This window comes from Podarcis melisellensis (genome assembly GCF_964234715.1).
Source record: "Podarcis melisellensis genome assembly, chromosome: 9".
Classification (NCBI taxonomy): Eukaryota; Metazoa; Chordata; class Lepidosauria; order Squamata; family Lacertidae; genus Podarcis; species Podarcis melisellensis.
This window is the reverse complement of record NC_138541.1, coordinates 23691855-23705554: the sequence shown is the minus strand read 5'-3', so window position 1 is coordinate 23705554 and position 13700 is coordinate 23691855. Positions and strand designations below refer to the sequence as shown.

General features: G+C 41.4%; 1 protein-coding gene and 1 long non-coding RNA gene across 2 annotated transcripts in view; one reads left to right on the top strand and one right to left on the bottom strand.

Moving 5' to 3' along the window:
- The window catches only part of LOC309377878, a 27200-nt gene extending 13621 nt beyond the window's left edge, over positions 1 to 13579 (top strand). Inside the window, exons 2-3 of the long non-coding RNA XR_014171756.1 lie at positions 13212 to 13318; positions 13488 to 13579. This is a non-coding gene — a long non-coding RNA (uncharacterized lncRNA). The remainder of the gene's footprint in view (positions 1 to 13211; positions 13319 to 13487) is intronic.
- The window catches only part of RPL34 (ribosomal protein L34), a 30178-nt gene that overhangs the window by 5040 nt on the left and 11438 nt on the right, over positions 1 to 13700 (bottom strand). The window lies entirely within an intron of this gene.

Sequence of the window (13700 nt, the reverse complement as noted above, 5' to 3'; positions counted from 1 at the left end):
TCTGCCATCATTATACTTGAAATTTACTATGGCCTTGAGAGAAACAACAGCCGCTGTGCTACCGCACCTGCCCAGGCATACCTCCTCCCTATCAGCTTGTTTAGTGGCCTTGCTGGCTCAGAATGCTTTGTATTAAAACTAGCTGATATGTCAACTATGAGCTTATCTAGACAGAGATAGCCTTGCGCTTAGATTACTGTAATGCATTGAATGTGGGGCTGTCTTTGAAAATAGTTTGGAAATTTCATTTTGGTCAAAATAAGGCAGCAAAATCGTTAACCGGGATTGGAATGTATGAACACATTGTCCCAGTGTTTTGTCATTTGTCCTGGCTTCCAGTCTATTTCTATTCCCAATTCAAGTGTTGGTATTAGCATATAAAGGCATACATAAAGCCCTTAATGGCTTGGGGCCAGGTAACTGAGGATACCTCCTCCATTTACTTACCCAGACTTTGATATAGTCTTTGGAGATGCTTCTCCAGGTGTCCCTGCCAGATGAGTTGTGGTGGGTGGCTACTCCAAGCAGCTATACAGGAATGTTCCTCCAAGCAGCTTTACATTTTTATTATTTTGTCTCCACTATGCACAACCTCCAAGAAAAAAGAGGTCAAGGTGTGCTGCATGGACATTGCTGCCCTTTTGTGTTCTGCTGTGTGGCTGAAGAGGACACAAGTGTGAAGAAATGAAAGAGAAATTAATTATTGACAGTGTCTGCATTTACGGAAATGGAATGCATTTCAGAAGTGCAATTTTCTTCTTGGGGGGTGGGTGGGGGAGTATGTTTCGTGACTACAGTATCCTGAATCGAATGTGAGCATTCATTCTCTTCTGTTTCATTGCTATACAGCCTTCTTTGCAAGCGAGCAGGCAGCCATTGCAGAGCAACTACAGGGACTGGCAGTGAGACCCCTACTAGAGCATTGCTGTTGGCAGATGCCCAATGAGGCAAAACCCAATGCCAGCTCTAAGCACAAGACATGGTTTATTTATACTGTCTCTTTACATGTATTTCCTGTGAGACCACCCATATTTAATTTGCAGAGGTGCTGAGGTTCTACCTTCATTTTCACTGCAGCTGTGCTAATCACCTAATGTCAGATCTATTGTTGCTGTTGCTATTATTATTATTATATTAAGAAACTCTACCTTTTGCTCACATGCTATTGACTACTCTAGGTTTTGGATATCGGATGATCCATTCCAGATAGCCACAGAAGTATGTGCCCGAGCATAACATGGGTGCAACAGGGCTTTTGACTGACTTTTAAACCTTCATCCTTCTTATCACACTCCAGAAGACCTTTTAAACCTGTAGAACAATCCTCTCGCCTTGCGGTATGTATGATTCTCTGGATGGGGTCAACAGGTTCCAAAGTAAGCTGTTTTCCCAGACCCTGTGATGTCTGATGCCATTATTATCTGCTTCTGCTTTCGTCTTTTAAATAGCATGCTTTCAAAAAGCTTTGATGTGTGCTCATGGCCTTATTTATAAATTTGTAACTTACAGTTTGTTGTGAAATAGCCTCTCTGTATGATATCTATATAATTATTATTTTGGTTAATTATTGGCTGTTTTCAAATGCAAATTTTAGACACCCAACGTTTCTCCGTCTCATGAAATAATGAGAAGAATATGTATGAACTAGATATGCAAGCTCATTTTAAAAGGAACACATTTTAGACCACAAGTGAGTTTCAGAGCAATTAGAGTATTTAATTTGAACTTTCTGGGTCCAGAGAACCCTAAGGGGAGGAAAGAAACCAATTAAATTAAATTAAATAATAATGCCCTAAATAGAAAAATGTAACAGGATCCAATTGTTCAAGAACAACACTTAAATTGCTGATAAAGGAATTTGGAAATATTTTATAAAGGCAACACTTTGCTACTGAATTCGTATCTTTAAACAATAGTGCTGATGTTAGTTGGACATGACAGATTTGGGCCACATGTTCAACTGACAGAAATCCTAACATTAAAAGAAAAGAAAAGAAAAGTTCTAGAAATATGGAAAGGGAGGTTTTCCAATTTGCATAAAAACTTAACTGAAGTATTTAAAGTGTAACAAATGCAGTGCATTTTACAGAAGTAATGGAGCTATCATGAGCTAATTTTAAGTAATATTTTAATGGTTCCCTCCCCCCCCCCAAAATACTTGTCCAAGTGCCCTACATGTACTTTAGGAATGCATACAGAACCTCTGTGGAATGTACCACCCTAAGTGAGCCTTGCAATGTAAGGAGCCAGATTCCAGAGTACTTGCCATTTTCCCAGTTCCTCCATCTATGTGTGCCATTATACCAAACAACTGTCTCGTGAGGAGGAATTAAAGAATCTTTCAATGAGGGTGAAAGAGGAGAGTGCAAAATATGGTCTGAAGCTCAACATCAAAAAAACTAAGATCATGGCCACAGGTCCCATCACCTCCTAGCAAATAGAAGAGGAAGAAACGGAGGCAGTGAGTGATTTTACTTTCTTGGGTTCCATGATCAATGCAGATGGTGACAGCAGCCACAAAAATAAAAGACACCTGCTTCTTGGGAGAAAAGCAATGACAAACCTAGACAGCATCTTAAAAAGCAGAGACATCACCTTGCCGACAAAGCTCCATATAGTTAAAGCTATGGTTTTCCAAGCAGTGATGTATAGAAGTGAGAGCTGGACCATAAAGAAGGCCGATCGCCGAAGAATTGATGCTTTTGAATTATGGTGCTGGAGGAGACTCTTGAGAGTCCCATGGAGTGCAAGAAGATCAAACCTATTCATTCTGAAGGAAATCAGCCCTGAGTACTCACTGGAAGGACAGATCCTGAAGCTGAGGCTCCAATACTTTGGCCACCTCATGAGAAGAGAAGACTCTTTGGAAAAGACCCTGATGTTGGGAAAGAAGGAGGGCACAAGGAGAAGGGGACGACAGAGGATGAGATGGTTGGACAGTGTTCTCAAAGCTACCAACATGAGCTTGACCAAACTGCAGGAGCCAGTGGAAGAAAGGCGTGCCTGGCGTACTCTGGTCCATGCGGTCACGAAGAGTCGGACATGACTAAATGACTAAACTGGCTGGTGTGGGAGGAGGCAGTCCTCTAACTAGTTTGGTCACAAACCCATTTGGAGCTTCATAGCTAATTACCAGCACCTTGGACAAAGCTATAAATTTAAAATAATTAAATAACCGCAATCTGTGGAACTAAGAGGCTCAGCTAGAAATCAGGAAATCTCCAATTTGAATCTCACCTCCGCCTGAACACCTGAAGTGCCTGCCGACTTTTTCCTCTCCCCACACCCACTGCAGTTTGCAATATTTACTGGTGGGTGGGGTGGGCGTCCGTAATATTTATAAGATTGTTGTAAAGGTTGACAAGATAACGTGCCAAACACCTGGGTTGGTACACAGATAGTACAAACTGATGCATGTCTGCTCCAAAGTGAGTCCAATGCGGCTTTCTTTCAGGTAAGTCTATTTCAAATTGCAGCCTCATCAGCAATCTGTATACTAAGTATTATTATTATTATTATCTCTACTGCATTTCTGAAAGAATCATACACAAAAAGAGCACCATTTTCCTTCCCTTTTTAGCCATCTAACACTTGTCTGCGTTGGCATCTATTCACACACACCTTAATTTAACCACTCCCCAGCATGGACCTGTGAAGATTGGGTGATGTTAAAAGGATCCAAAGTTCATTTCCACTTCAATGGTGCATGTTCAACAAACAAAAATATTTTGTAGCAAGGAGGTAAACAGTTTAGCAGAAGGCAGCCCCTCACATGCATGCAAACATACGTAACATTACATTTGGACTGGAACTTTTTCCTGTGTTGTTTTTTTAAAAATGTCACAACCCCGTAAGAAAGAGAATTAAAACCCTGTTATTTTAATTTACATCTACCCACAAGATAAGTAAAGTTATCATTGAAATTCTAATTAAATAGGATGATTGACTAAGGTAGGACATCAAAGAAAAGAAATGAATATGATAAGTCGAAGTCTTATTAATTAGTCCGCATGGAAGAAATTCCAGAGACGTCAAGCTGAGGCTGCTGCAAGGAGGAAAAATAGCAGACAAGAAAATGTGTGTTTCTTTGAAGTTAGGAATGGAGATAGTGATGGAGGTAATTGTGTCTGACTGGATCCAGTAATGAAGAGCCGTAAATCAGACCTAGGAATCGGAGGCAAGAGTCTGGTAACGAATATGGTTGCCCCCCTGCTGTGAAGAAACAGAATGCAGAGCTGACTAATTGACCCAGTCTATCTCCCAGTAGCTCCCTGTTATTATTTATTAATTTTTAATTTCTGAATTATTTACGTCCTGGGAAATTATTTTTGACAGCCTGTTAGGAGCGCCAAAGCTAATGGAGGATGAAAGGGCTGCAACCAGAATTAGCAGGGATGCAGTCACAGGCTACTGGATTTAATGATTTTGGAAAGGAAAATTGATTTCACACAGCGTGTCACTTTATACTACTTTAGGGATACACCAGCTATTTTATTAATTGAGGAATAACCAACTCAGAAGTATATTTGAAGTGTAAATGAATTGCAGGCCTCAGCTATTTATTCTTTCTCCACCACATACACATTTGAGGGAGAGCAATGAGTTTGCTTAAAGTTGCTAATTAAAACCAACAGAGGTGGAGATCCTATTGAACCCTTGTTGGGGCTTTTTTTTTTTTTTGCCCTGGGAGGGTGGCAATCATTCCATCTCAGGAAAATTTGTAAACCTTCTGCACTTTTCAAGTTACATTCCTTTCTCCTCGTGACAAATCCCAGTCATGTAAACCATCCATGTTTTCAGCTCACAGGAATCACGCTGGATGGAATTTAACACCCATCCCTAGGACTGGAACCAGCCATGAAAGATGGTCAATTGGGACTGTACAGTGGTATTTCAGGCTGTTAGCTTGAGCAGGAGGACAGACACTGTGATAAAGTCAACAAACTGCCTCAAAGTTTTGTGATGGCTTTCTAAATCCCAGAAAGCCACATTCTGAATCAGGTTACAGCCATTAAATTGGGCTGTTTGCACGCTGCCATTTCTGTGCTTTTCTATACTGGCCAAAGTTAACTGTCATGTCAGAAGTTCAATAAATCCTACAAGCAAACAATCTCTTGAATGTGGCAGAGAGAACCCCCAGCCCATAGGGCTAGTCCGACCTCTTTCTCAAGAGTATGTCAAGGAAACAGTAAGATTTATTCATGCATTGCAAATACAGCGATCTAGTGATCATCATTGACGCAGTCCAGAAATGTTTTCTGATCTCAAATCCACATAGAACAAACATGATTCCATGGAAGAAGCTGGGACAGGAAAATATTTTCTTGCTGCCTGCTCCCCGTCCCCCCGCCCGGGGGAAAAAAGCTCTCCAATAATCTCCTGTAGTATCATAGCAGTGTCCCTATTTTCCAGGGACATCCCTGATTTGGAGAAGCCATCCCAGTTTCTGCGTTGATCCTGGAATGTCTCACTTTTCCTTAGGATGTTCTTCCTAAGGAGAGCCAGTGTGGTGTAGTGGTTAAGAGCGGTAGTCTCGTAATCTGGGGAACCGGGTTCGCGTCTCCGCTCTTCCACATGCAGCTGCTGGGTGACCTTGGGCCAGTCACACTTCTTTGAAGTCTCTCAGCCCCACTCACCTCACAGAGTGTTTGTTGTGGGGAAGGAAGGGAAAGGAGAATGTTAGCCACTTTGAGACTCCTTAAAGGGAGTGAAAGGCGGGATATCAAATCCAAACTCTTCTTCTTCTTCTATTTTCGTTGGAGAAATGTTGGAGGGTATGGAGTTATCTGACCCCCAAGCCATCTTAAGGCAATCCTTTATAGGGAAGGGTTTTTTTAAAAAAATGTTTTATTATGTTTTTATATATGTTGGAAGCTGCCCAGAGTGGCTGGAGCAACCCAGTCAGATGTGTCGAATATAAATAGTAAAATTATCATCTTGGAATGGGGTGTCCCTATTTTCACTGAATAAATGTTTGAGGATATGTCATAGAGGGTTTGGAGCTGTGGAGCAAGAACAGTAAGGGGATTTCCTGCTGCACAGAGATAGCTGCTACTTCCTACTGTTTCTCTCTCTCCAAACTTACCCATAGTTAGACACAGCAGGGCTTCCTGGTTTCTTGACTTCAGCAACTGCTTGTCTAAGCTGTGAGCAGAATAGGCAGTGTTAAAGAAGAAGATAAGAAGAGTCCTGCTGGATCGGACCAAAGGCCTATTTATCCATAAACAGAGAATACATGTTCTAAAAATGATTCTTTTTGGACCTTCATATGGAGATAATTGTGGAAGCAAAGAAAGGTTGTGCTGTAAGGAGTTTATAAGTCGTTTAAGCACATCCCCTCAGCTTATTCCTCAGAGCAGTTCATGAGCAATGTGAACATTCCTTTTACTGACAAGAACATGCAAGGCTAGTCTGGGTTTATCTGTTACTTTGTGGATTATACCACTGGCAATTAATGAAGGCAGGAGGATCAAGTCATAGAAGGAGTTATGTGAGATGGCTGACCTGTGGCCTACACTTCAAGCTCTGCGTCTTTATCACTCCCTCACAGATCCACAATATTCCTGCAGTCCCATTTGGGTGCATGGTTTTACTTATGATTAAGACCTAATCAGAGGGCCAGGGACATTAAAACATTAATATGGAGATGAAAGGAATCCTAAATTAGGCCCAATTAAAAGAACTATTTTGTTTACAACAAAACCTTCCACATGCCGCCAGATGCACAAGGATGGGCCAAAGCATGAATTTTTGGCCATCAACTTTCACGGCTTTAAAAGCGGATTAGACAAATTTATGGAATGTAAGGTTATTACTGGCTACCGTCAATGATGGCTATGTGCTACCTGCCCTGTTGGAGGCAGTGTGCCTTTAAATACCAGTTGCTGGGAATTTAATTAGGAATTCCTAGTTGCTGGGAATTAGATATTCTGGTTGCAGGCTTCCTGTTAAGTTGTGGGTGAACATATCAGACAACACAGCAGTTCTTCAAACAGCTCTTGTTTATTCACAGGCCAGAACAGAACTGGGCTGAAGGGTTCACCCAACCTACTTATATACAGCTCAACTACAAGGCAACAGTAACACCTTTCTGTAACTATCCAATCACTGAACGTCACTTTCAATTCCTTATTTGCATATGTGGACCTGAGTAAAAACTATCTACAGTATCCCCCTGCTGGCCCAGGGTGAGAACTTCAGTACATAACACTTCCCATGGGCTTCTGGTTGGCCACTCTGACAGGCCCTCCAAGTGTACCTATTTTCCAGGGACATCCTTGATTTAGAGAAGCCATTTCAGTTTTCGATTTGATCCCAGAATGCGCCACTTTTCCTTAGGATATCCCTATTTTCATTGGAGAAATGTTGGAGGGTATGCTCTGAGAACAGAGTGGTAGACTAGATGGGCCTTTGGCCTGATCTGTCAGAATTCTACTTATCTTCTTAATTCTGCCTACACTTATCCTAATGCAATTGTATTAACTTCAGTTTGGTTTATAGTGGTGCTAGCTTTTAGAGGCATAATAGTTACACAGAATGCCTACCTACCATTTAAGATCTTCAGGCACCCTTCTCCTGCTGTCCGTGTCCTCCAAGTTGAGGCAGATGGAGGTCAAGGAGAGGGCTTTTTCTGAGGTGAAACCAAAATTATGGAACTCATGTTTGCTGAGCAAATTTTTTGATATTTTTATGTTCCATTTTAGGCATGCCTCTTTTTTCTTGCATTTCTAATGATGTCTGAGATTCCTTAATGACTTTAGAGTTGCTATTTGTCTCTGAAGATCTTCCAATCTCATCTCTGTGGTTTACTTTTGTTTAAAATATATTTTGATTGTTTTTATTATTGTTGTGAACTGCCTTGAGGATGCCTGACAGTGAAAGACAGGATATTAAGCCCTTACAAATGCTTGCTGGTAGCTGTCATCATGTAAGATAGCTGTCACCATGTTACTGCCATTTTGTCACCACTCTCCTCGTAGAGTGTTGTGGGACTACTACCATTGTTATCCTCACTGGCTCCAGTCCTGACGTGGCTGCCATTTTGGGGCATGCTCTGTTCCTGCAAGAAGTGTGGCTACTGGGTTTCTATAAGACCAGTTTACAGAAGCCAAGGAAAGGGAGACATAACAAGTTGTAATGGGAAAGTAAGGCATTTAAGTGGAATGAATCTAGAAAGATAACAGGTAGTGTTGAGACCAAACGTCTGCCTGAAAGAGGGCACCCTCCTTCATATATCCTGTCCGAGCATTCCCTGTTCCCCAATACAAGCAAGGCATCCATGTCGCACAGAACTTTTCACACAGAACCTGGTATTTTCTTAATATACAGGTTTACCTGACCACACTTACCTGCTAATGGTTTTTACCTGCTTATGGTTCGTATTTTGTTCTAGGGTGTTCCCCATCCCTTTGCTTGTAGCATTACCTTGAGAGGGGTTGTGATTTTTCAATCACGCTCTCTGGCGTCAGCCCCTATAATAACGCCTGCCCTCTGGAGGGCAGAACCCCTTTTCAGAGACTATAGGGGGGGTTCAAGGATGGAGAAGGCCTTCCTGATTACACATGAATCCCAGAATACAGCTGAGGGTATAGATGTGATTCATTTCACATTTCCTTCTACCCCATAGAAATATTCGGTGTATTATAATTCACAGTTCTGGATCATTTGAGATATAATGAGGAATAGATTGTTTAAAAAAATCATTTATTTGCTAAGAGCATGACTGAACAGCTTATGTGACGTCATGGAATGTTCATTTGGAAAGATTCACACTGCGAAGCGTGTGCTATGGGCAAAATGGATGTGGACAAAGGAGCTTTGGAGTCTAGAAACTATAGCACAGAATTGCTGGGGCCAATAGACTGATGGAAAAGTAGGAAGCCAGAATTTTGGATTCAATTCCAAGCATATTTTTAAACATTGGAGATTGAGAGGCTGAAGGCTCTAATTTTCAGTACTATAAACTGTATGCCCTGTTGCTTACATGGCAGAATAATCACACGCTTCCCTAGATCATTGAGCTGCCTCCTCTCTGTTTCAATATTAAAACAAAGGGTATATTTTTCTGTGCTGTGCAGTGTTCTGGGATTTAAGCTCACAACTCCAATTAAGAGCAACTAATTCCCCACACAGAATATTTACCCCTAAGAGTTGGCTTGATATAATGAGTCATGTGTTTTGCATTTAAGCTCTTAATGCCTAGAGGATTTAGCTTTTTTTAAAAAAAAACCTTTCTATTTTGATCACTTCATATTTTCATCATTTGAAGAGCAGCTTTTTACCCCTGGCAATTAAGTATATACATTACTAGATTAATAAAGTGACATAGATAGCTGCCATTTCCCTCTCTTTCCTCCACTGCCATATCTCTCTTGAAAAGGACAAAGAATGGGATAGCTGCTTCTTTATTACTTATGTCCGACACAGCAAATATTAAAGCTAGGCGGAAGAGAGAAGATTGATTCAGAGGTTAGCAGTATACATGCAGGACTGATATTCAGCACAACGTTTACAGTATAGCTCATCTTATTTAAAGATGAACTGTTTTACAACAACCAGCACTGACCCAAAAGCACTGGCAACAAAAATCACACATACCCACTGAGCCTCAGTCCCTGAGCCTTAATCCAGCATTGTCACCCATTGTTGTGCCCTCCATACACCTGATGTACAGCTTACACAGTCCTGGTGGCAAGAGGGTGCCACCTGCTTAGCAGCCAGCAGCCATCTTGTTGTTGTTTAGTTGTTTAGTCGTGTCCGGCTCTTTGTGACCCCATGGACTAGAGCATGCCAGGCACTTCTGTCTTCCACTGCCTCCCGCAGTTTGGTCAAACTCATGTAGCTTCAAGAACACTGTCCAACCATCTCATCCTCTGTCGTCCCCTTCTCCTTGTGCCCTTCATCTTTCCCAACATCAGGGTCTTTTCCAGGGAGTCTTCTCTTCTCATGAGGTGGCCAAAGTATTGGAGCCTCCGCTTCAGGATCTGTCCTTCCACTGAACACTCAGAGCTGACTTACTTGACTTACTGACCATCTGCTTAAAACATCCAAACGCATCCCCTCAGGCCAGTAGGAGCTGACATAATTAGCAGCTGCCTTTGGCTGTACTGCCAGTTTATCTCTTTACTACTCCATTCATATGCAATAGATCTGTGTTCCTGACAAGGATTGTTGTTGTTGTTGTTGTTTAGTCATTTAGTCAAGTCTGACTCTTCATGACCCCATGGACCAGAGCACGCCAGGCACTCCTGTCTTCCATTTCCTCCCACAGTTTGGTCAAACTCATGCTGGTAGCTTCGAGAACACTGTCCAACCATTTCATCCTCTGTCGTCCCCTTCTCCTTGTGCCCTCCATATTTCCCAACATCAGGGTCTTTTCCAGGGAGTCTTCTCTTCTCATGAGGTGGAGCCTCAGCTTCAGGATCTGTCCTTCCAGTGAGCACTCAGGGCTGATTTCCTTCAGAATGGATATGTTTGATCTTCTTGCAGTCCATGGGACTCTCAAGAGGCTCCTCCAGTACCATAATTCAAAAGCATCAATTATTCAGCAATCAGCCTTCTTTATGGTCCAGCTCTCACTTCCATGCATCGCTACTGGGAAAACCATGGCTTTAACTATACGGACCTTTGTTGGCAAAGCCACTCCAGTATCCCTGCCAAGAAAACTCCATGGACAAAGACAACAGGAGCCATCTTAGCAACATCCAATCTGTTGCTGACGTCACACCAGGCATCACACTTGGAGGCATCTAAGATGGCACCTACCTGATGATGGTCCAGAGCTGAGCAGCAATTTGGAAGGAGGCAATAGCAGGCAGGCACTTTACTGCCTTTCTGAATCAGTCACCTGGGCCCAATGGCATGTTGTTGCTATTTATAGGGCTGGGTCTGCTAGCAACAGTGGCACCACCAGGATGGACCTTTGGAGTAGAGGTCAAGAGGCTTAGAAGGATGAGCATAAGGGCTCCAAATGCATGCAGCAGGTCCTTTGTAAGTGTGGTATATCATTTAAAGAGGGCGCCCCTGTAACCTCATTAAGTCCTGAGTTTAAAATTATGTAACTGTGCCGCAAACATTTCCCTATTCCTGCCGCTTTGTTAAGCTAGACTACCATTGATTTAAGAACATCAGCTTGAGCAAATTTTATTTCTCTGACTTTCCACACTTCTGCAGCTCACAATAAACAACAACAAAAGAGTAACACTAGAAGGAACATATCCAGGGATTGGGAGGGGGAAAGAACCAAATTAACATGACACCTCAGGGTCAAACTTCTCCCTTTCAGGAAACCGAAAGGAAAGTGGCAACACTAATGACTCTCTTCTGTTTAAAAGACTCTTGAGGTTGTTTTTTTTAGCACTTGGAAGGAAAGTATTAAATTTTCATTAAAGGGACGCAGCCAATTTGGACATAGAGGCTTTTTGATTAAAATACATGAGTTTGTGGTAGAAATAAACATTGTGCTTGGTTGATCCAAGAAACATAACCATGCCGTGCAACACAATAACCTTCTATTGAGCCTTATGAGCTTTAAATCCAGGTTGCTCCAACATGAGCTTTGCAGTAAACCTGTGAGGTCTACAGGGTATTTATATACCCTTCATTAACCCACTATCACCTATCATTAAGCAAGGGGAAGAAGGGTCAGTGTCGTTAAATGTATATTTTCAGTAAATGTATATTTCTATTTAAGAGCAGGTTTTTAAAGATCCAAATAGCATTAGCTGGTGAGGGCTGAAAATGGTCGTGACCGGGAAGAGAAGTGTAACCTTTTCCACCCCTGATGCTTATGGAGGGATTTCCTTGCAATGCAAATAGCAGCTTCAGAGGAGCTTTTTTTAATCAATACAGCAATAAGCTGGAATGGGTTAAACTTCTCCCCTCTTTCATTATGCATATTGTTTCAGAAAGTCTGAATTTTTCTTAAGTTCACCTTTGAATGTGAACTAAATCAAATTTCTCCCCTATCCCTACTCCCAAGTAAATGTGCATAGGGTTGTTGAGCTCTTAATAAAGCCATTTTGCCAAGTCAGCAGCTATACAGTAAACGTGTGCAGAAAATACCAGAATGAGTTGGATGGAAAGCAATACATATTTTAGCTCCTTGTTCTATTTCCTGCAAATGCCCCATACACGAGTATTGTAAAGATAAGACTTGCTTCTATGTACAATCTAACCTGGCTCTTTGGGCTCTCTGAATCTCCCTCCTTTTCCTTCCTGCTTCCAGAATCTGAAATGGCTTTCTTGCCAATATGATAGTGGTGGTGGTAGAAGACACTATAGTTTGGGCTCAGATATAAACAAAGAGAGCAACTATTCACGTAATGAATTGTTTGGCACAAGAGACATTTTGAGGACAATAGCGCTGCTGCAGTAGGAGTCCTTTCCTTCACGCACGCTTGAGGAATATGCATTATGTAACAGGAGAAATAAAATAACACATAGACGGCAGAGCTCAAAAGAGTGTTAGAACACAAATTGAACACTACTTGTTAAACAAGGTTAATTTGTTCCTATTCCACTTGAAATGGCTTCAAACATTTCTAAACTAGGTCATTTGATTGCTATGAAAATACATGTACAAGGCAGCTGTCTTTTTAGCAACAAGTTTATTGGAGAGTTTTGATTGCATCCCAAAAGCTTGTGAGATATTTCTGACCATATCAAAGAAAACTCAACTGCATTATCAAGGCACTCTAATGAGATGGTTTGTTTAATTGAAATGCTTTAAATTACCATCTGGTACAGCATGAAAAAATCATTATTTTCATTAGAGGAACTCCTCGTTAGCTTGAAATTGAAGTTACAAAATAGCACTGCATGATCTACTAAAAGTATTGTAAAGTGTGCTCAAATTCGGGTTATTAAGAGACTTTTACATGCCAATTTCACTTCTGCATTCATTAAGTACCATCTCCCAACTTATACATTTGAGTTTATTTTTTTAATCATGCATAGGTGGAGGAACGAAGTAGTGTGGGGGTTATTCCATGGATAAATAATAAATCTGGGTGCCACATCTACTTGGCTTAAAATGAAATTGGGGGGGGGGGACAAGGCAACCTCAAGACATATTTGCATAAAATTTACAATAATATGATAAGCACAAGACAAGAGCTAGTACCCACATTACATTTACTCCTATTGCTTTCATTTCTTTAGCAGTTTAAACATGCAAAACTCTTTATACATTTATCTTGTCCTCTTGTTAGTGACTATACATAAGATCACTATCATTCCCATTTTACGGATGGAAACCAGCCAGACAAGCAGTGCCTCTTCTAGAGATATTCAGAGAATTGAACTCAGCATAAACTTGGTAATTGTGATATGTGATGTTTTGATTTTCATGTAATTGAATCCTGGGAACTTTAGTTTGTTTAGGGTGCTTTGAACTGCAGCACTGAGTGGTGAACTACAGTTCTTAGGGTTATTCCCGGGGGGGGGGGGTGGCATGTGCTTTAAACATTTTGTGTATATGCATCCAGAGTCATAACTTGTGTCCAGCCCTGGTGAATCAGAGCCTGGTGAAGAAGAGGATGCAGATCTGGCGAGTTTGGGGACAATGGAAAGGGCAGGCAGGAAATAGGCAGGATCCAGTTAGAATCAAGTAACTAGGATGATCAGAGCCCTTTATTTTCCTTGGGTGTGACTAGGCCCTCAGAGTTAGAAATTATGAAATGCACAAGGACTGTGGTTGC